The sequence below is a fragment of the Indicator indicator genome, chromosome 9 (genome assembly GCF_027791375.1).
Source record: "Indicator indicator isolate 239-I01 chromosome 9, UM_Iind_1.1, whole genome shotgun sequence".
In the NCBI taxonomy this organism is placed as follows: Eukaryota; Metazoa; Chordata; class Aves; order Piciformes; family Indicatoridae; genus Indicator; species Indicator indicator.
This window is the reverse complement of record NC_072018.1, coordinates 27,135,265-27,141,264: the sequence shown is the minus strand read 5'-3', so window position 1 is coordinate 27,141,264 and position 6,000 is coordinate 27,135,265.

Genomic DNA, 6,000 nt, shown 5'->3' with positions numbered 1-6,000 from the left:
TTTATGTATAATGAGAAAGACAGCAGACATTTAACATTTTTTATCCTGGATCAGACTAGTCTAGAACAAATGTTGAAAAATGTGTTTGTTCAGCCTGTCCCTAAAAGCATGAGATTACTCACTTCCTACATGCCTACTTCATGTAAAAACTAGTGCAGTATTTCCAGTTCTTTTTTTTAATCTCTCTTTCTCCATACAGTTTTGTGTATTTTTTTTTTTTTTGCCAAAATGTATGAGACTTCTTACATTTATTAGAGTCTATTTATGTGAAAATTGTCTTTAAAAAAAAAATATTTCAGCATTTTGGAAGTGAAAACTCACAATAAGATTTTTTTTTTGGCATTATAATGTCATTATAACATTTGTGAATGTTTTCAAACCTCACTAAAATTAGTAGATCTATTTTCTATTCAACTTTGTCTTCTGCTCATTTGCTCCCCTCCAGCTCTATTATGCCTATGAAAATTCCAGATAGTTTATGTGTGTACATGTTATCTCAGATCTGTGTATTCCAGAAATAGGTGTTTGCTTCTGAATTTTATTGACAATTACTTCTATTAACTGTTACTATGGTGGTCTAGAAGTTCTGGTAGTAAATTAAAAACTCATCCTGATAGGACCATGTGAAATACACCATAAAAACATAGTTTTTTTGGGTCTAAAATTAAATTTAGAGTCTCTCCATTACCCTGATTAAAGTACAGTATGCTACTCTCTATTTTTGCTCTCTGATAGATTATAATCTGGGGGTCTCAAAAAGCTTGGACCACTTTCTGATTGACAGCAGCACAGGGGTAATTTTTCTTCTCTTATGCTGAGTACTAATTTCCTGCCATATATATGGGCCAGCAAGGAATGAAAGCAGAGCAATGCTAAAACTGTGAAGGAAGGGGAGCAAGGAGAAAAAGTTATTAAGATGCAGTCAAGAGGAATTACATTTGCTGAAGTTTAAAGAACAGACCTGTGAACAGATCTAGAAGTTAATCATGGATTAACACTGCTGGGATTGAGAGAGTCAGCTAAGGCTCAGTGAAGCTTGTACTGGGTAATGTTTAAAGGAATTATCTCACAAAAGATGGGTATTGTCATGGAAAATGAAAGCGAGGACTGCAATTATTTGCCTTAAAGAAGCATGACTAATCTGCAGGTTTTGCTGATCTGGGGTAGGACTGAGGATACTAACAACAGTTTGTGTGCATTTCCAGCTCATGTGGATTATTTCCAACTGCCTCTAAGACTCATGTTGTGTGACCCTTTTTGTTCTTGTAGAATTAAGCAAAGGACCTGGATGTATACAGCAGAGAGGATTTTTATATATTGTAAAGGATTATATAAGTGGGAAGGAAGCTGGGACTCCAGTCATTTCACCTGCATATATGGCTAGATTTGACATTTTACAAAAGATGTAGAGCCTATAATAAATCTATAATAAAATTTTAAGTGGATTCTTCTGAAACATGATTCTTACTGATTATTAACTATGTTTTATTTATGAATATAACAACATTTTAATTGTTTTTCCATAGACTAGTTTCTGAATACTGGTTAAATGAAACAAACAACAGTGCAGTGATTTAGTTGAATATAATTTTGTATGACTACTTCATTTCTGAGTTTTGGATTAATTGTGGATGGAATTAAAAGTACAAGCACTGTACTTTTCAGATGCTCTGTCTTGGAGCAAGCCCCTACTGTCCACCTTCCCAGTTTGTATCCTCAGGCTTAGCCTGATGAAGCTGCCTATTCTCAATAAATGTAGTATTCTGTAAGAGGCTTAAAAAGTATAATATCTTAATTTATAGAAAGTAATTTCCTGCTTCTGCTGACATTTCCAGAATATAGTACAGCACAGCACAAAGGTAATAATTTTATTTTGCTAGAGGTCTTAAATTGCTCATCATGCATAATATATCATACAATATTTAAGTAAACAGAGAGATATTATAAAATGATGGGAAATATCCAGCCAAAGAATGTGGGATTCCTTCACCACAAATAAGCACATTCTTTATCTGAACAGTCAGTTCTGTGATGGATTTAAGACCCTCCCATTATCTGTATTTTTTAATGTGTGTATAGGATGGTGGCTTCCAGCATGCCTGGTTTACTCAAGAATTTTTATCAGCTTTGAGGAGCTGATACTACTTTTAAAGTAACGATAGGAGACAGTAGAGATAAAGGGTAGGAAATTCTTCTCTTTCAGCATAGGCAGCAATAGTTAGTTATCTAACTTGGGGCTATCTGGGCTACATTCCATTCAGAAACATTTCCTGAGAATGATTCATCTTGATATAACATAGATATATTAAACAGTTCTAAAGTTAGATGAGTCCCACGATGAATAAATATATTTGTTGTATGTTATTCACATCCTAGAATTTACTATACGGCTAAAATAGCTTTCTTCCCTTTCCTCTCCACCCTCTCTTTTCCCATTATGTATTTGCTGAGAAGAGGAACAAGGACTCCTTTTGAATGTTAGTCTTGTTCCACTTTTGACCTTGACAATGGTCAGTGCCTGAGTGGCCACAGACAATTTTTAATACTGCTGGTTGTGATGCTCAGTGTTTTGTGTCTGCATGGAAAGATTTGGCCTACTCAGAGTTGGAAGAACTACTTCTCTGCAAGTCCCTGTTTCTTTCTATGCAGCACTCCTATAACTTTGCTGAGAAGAAATGGCTATTTTGCCGCACTGAAGTAGTTGTGTAATATCATCTCGTTCTCTCTCTGTATAGCCTTTCAGCTTTTGCATGAAGTAAGCACTCCTTGATGGTTATGCTTGCTTATAACACTCTGATGTTATACTTTCTTCAGTGTTAAATACAAAAGCATTTCTTAAAATAAAAATGCATACGACGACTAATGGCATATTTCAAGATATGTGTTCTACTTTCTCTGACAAGGCTGGCAACCCTCAAGAATAACTTGCTATGGAATTAGAGAAATAAAAGCTTGAGTTAGTAATTCCAGTAACTGGTCATAGTTTGGAGATATTACCTTTCAAATAAGGGTTATGCAGCTCATCAGGAAGTTGTCTCATGCAAAGCAGGATCATCTGGTTAGCAGTGAGAGCTGGAACACCACTGATACCTCTGTATGAACAAGGTGCCAGCCACATCTGAAGCAGTCTGCTGCTGCTGTCTGCAGCTGTAACTCCCACAAAAAGCCACATTTGGAAGATTTAGTGTAACTTCCAAGTGCTAGGCATGCAGCACACCAGTGGAAATTCTTTTTGTACTGTCCCTGCTACCTCTGCTACTGGCTTACATATGTGGTAATGCCTGTTTGTTCAAGTTTTTCTGTCCAAAATATATGTGGAGAATTTTTTTTTTCAAGTTGTCTGATTGGTGTGTTGTTTTAATTTGCAAACTGGTAAGAAGAGATAAGTCTAGACCTCACAGTATATTGTATTTTGTTCATAGTGCACGATTTTTTACAGTACTGTCCAGTTATCTAAGTACTGAGGGACAAGAGAACCAGAATAGAAATCAAAGAGACTATAGCAGAGCAGAAAAAGTCAATATTTTCTTCAGATAACATATTGTAAACATGTCTATTGCACTGTCCTGAACACCACAGGTGTATGAGCCCCTACAGAGCAATCTGAAGTTTATGACCTTTATAATAAATTGGAGAAAACAAGATGGGGAGGATTGTAAAATAGCACACATGAATTCTTCAATGCTCCCCCAGAAGAAATTTCTTTGTGTTTCATTCTTCACTTCCTTTCTTTTCTGTTTGCTTCAATTCCCCCGTGCAGGAATTCTTTCTCATTACAACAGCCGCTCCGATTAAAAGCTCGTTGGGCGAGGAGGAGATCTCACTTCTCAATAAAGGAGAGCACATGCAGAGCTGTGTGGCCTCTCATCAGCACTGCAGTAGCCTTCCGCTGTCGATCATACTCATTTGTTTAGTCACTGAGATCAGCAGGATTACTGGGGTGCTTAAAGTTAAACAAAAATGCAAATGTTTGCAAGGTCAAGGCCCAAGAGGCTTTCTAAAGCACAAACCGTTACTTGCTTCTGCCAGGACAGCATAATTCAGGGCACTTACTACACAAGAGAAGTCTAGTGAGGAGAATCTGTTTTTTCAAGAAAATTACAGAATTGGTACGAAAAGGCCAGACTTTTCTTTCATTTTGTAGTTTAGTATTTTATCAAAATGCTAAATTCACATTTATTTGCATTGTTCTCTCTAAAAGGTCATTAAACAGACTCCAGGCTCAAGAGAGGTGTGAACTGTTGGTTTTCAGCCACTTACCAATGTTACCAATGCCAGTGGCATCCTGGCTTGCGTTAGAAATGCTGTGTCCAGCAGGAATAGGGAGATGATTGCCCCCTTGTCATCAGCTCTGGTGAGGCCACACCTTGAGTATTGTGTTCAGTTTTGGGCACCTCAATACAAGAGAGATGTGGAGGTGTTGGAACGAGTACAGAGGAGGGCAACAAAGCTGGTGAAGGGCCTGGAGAATAAATCTTGTGAATAGAGACTGAAGGAGCTGGGGCTGTTTACTTTGGAAAAGAGGAGGCTCAGGGGAGACCTCATTGCTGTCTACGACTATCTGAAAGGATGTTGTAGAGAGGCTGGTGCTGGTCTCTTCTCACAGGTAATTAGTGATAGAACAAGACGGAATGGCCTCAAGCTGCAACTGGGTACATTTAGACTGGACATTAGGAAAAAAAAATTCCCTGCAGGAGTGGTCAGACGTTGGAATAGGCTGCCCAGGGAGGTGGTTGGGTCACCAACCCTGGATGTTTAAAGGTTGTTTTGATGTGGTGCTTGGGCATATGGTTTAGGGATGAAACTTGTAGAGCAGGGTTCTTGGGTGGACTTGGTGATCCTGAGGGTCTTTTCCAACCTGAATGTTTCTGTGATTCTGTGACTCTGTAAATGGTGTTTTTTTAATGCTATTTGACTTGTTCTCTTTTTGCAATGAAGGAACAATAATTTGTATTGTTTAATGTTGATCTCAAACTATCTTATTTCAAATTTCACAGATGAATTAATTTGTTAAGAACAATTTTCTCACAGATTTTGTAAGTAGATGTTAAGAAATTAATTTTGCACTCCCTACATCAACATTAATTGGAAATGCTAAAATATATTAGAAAAATACCTAACAGAGAGCTGTTATTCTAGGAGTATTTACCTGCAAAGTTTATGGCTTTGGTGAATATTTTCACAATATACCTCAGAATAGTGCACTGATGCAATATTCAGTCGGTAGAGCAAAATGAAATTCAGTGGTTTTTTATATTCTGAAATTATGAAGAATGTTCTTTGCTCAGAGTTAAAATAGAATTAGCAAATAAAAAAAAGTCCAGAAGGACTTAAAAATCTTTATGGTATATTTTTTGTTACTGTCACAAAAAGATGAGGCCAGAATAAAGAAACATATAAAGAATTCGTATAGAAAAAAAAAAATTCTTCACTATGACTATAAATGAGAATATTAACTAGCTGTTTAAATCAGCTAAGACTCCTACTTTTTTCATCCAGTTAGTTCAGTAGATGTAGGAATTCTAAAGAATTGATGGTTTGTATCCCTTCCATACTTATTCTGGTTTGGGACAATACTGAGGTATCTGAACTAGGTCCACTGAACTCCATCACTCATGGGCAGCAGTGGATCAGTTCAATCAAAAACTCCAAACCCATTAAGACATGCTGTGTATGTCAGAACAGTCTTTCTAGCTACAGCTTATAACTTTTTTTTCCTTAAAAATGTACAGATCATAATTAGCTCCTCACCTGAAGAGGCCTTTTATAATTTTTAGAAAAAGTCTGAATCTGGCCAGTGTTAGAGATTGGCCTCTGCTCTAAATCAGAATAGCAGTTTCTGCTTTTCTGTGAGGCTTATTTCTTATTTGCTATTACTATTTCCTAATTGGGACAGAAATACAGTGAGGAGAGTTTTATCTGATTTTTCTGCATGCTTGATGGATTAAAGGTGAGCTCTTTAGGAAGCAGCACCAGAACAGTTTGAACACTCACACTCAC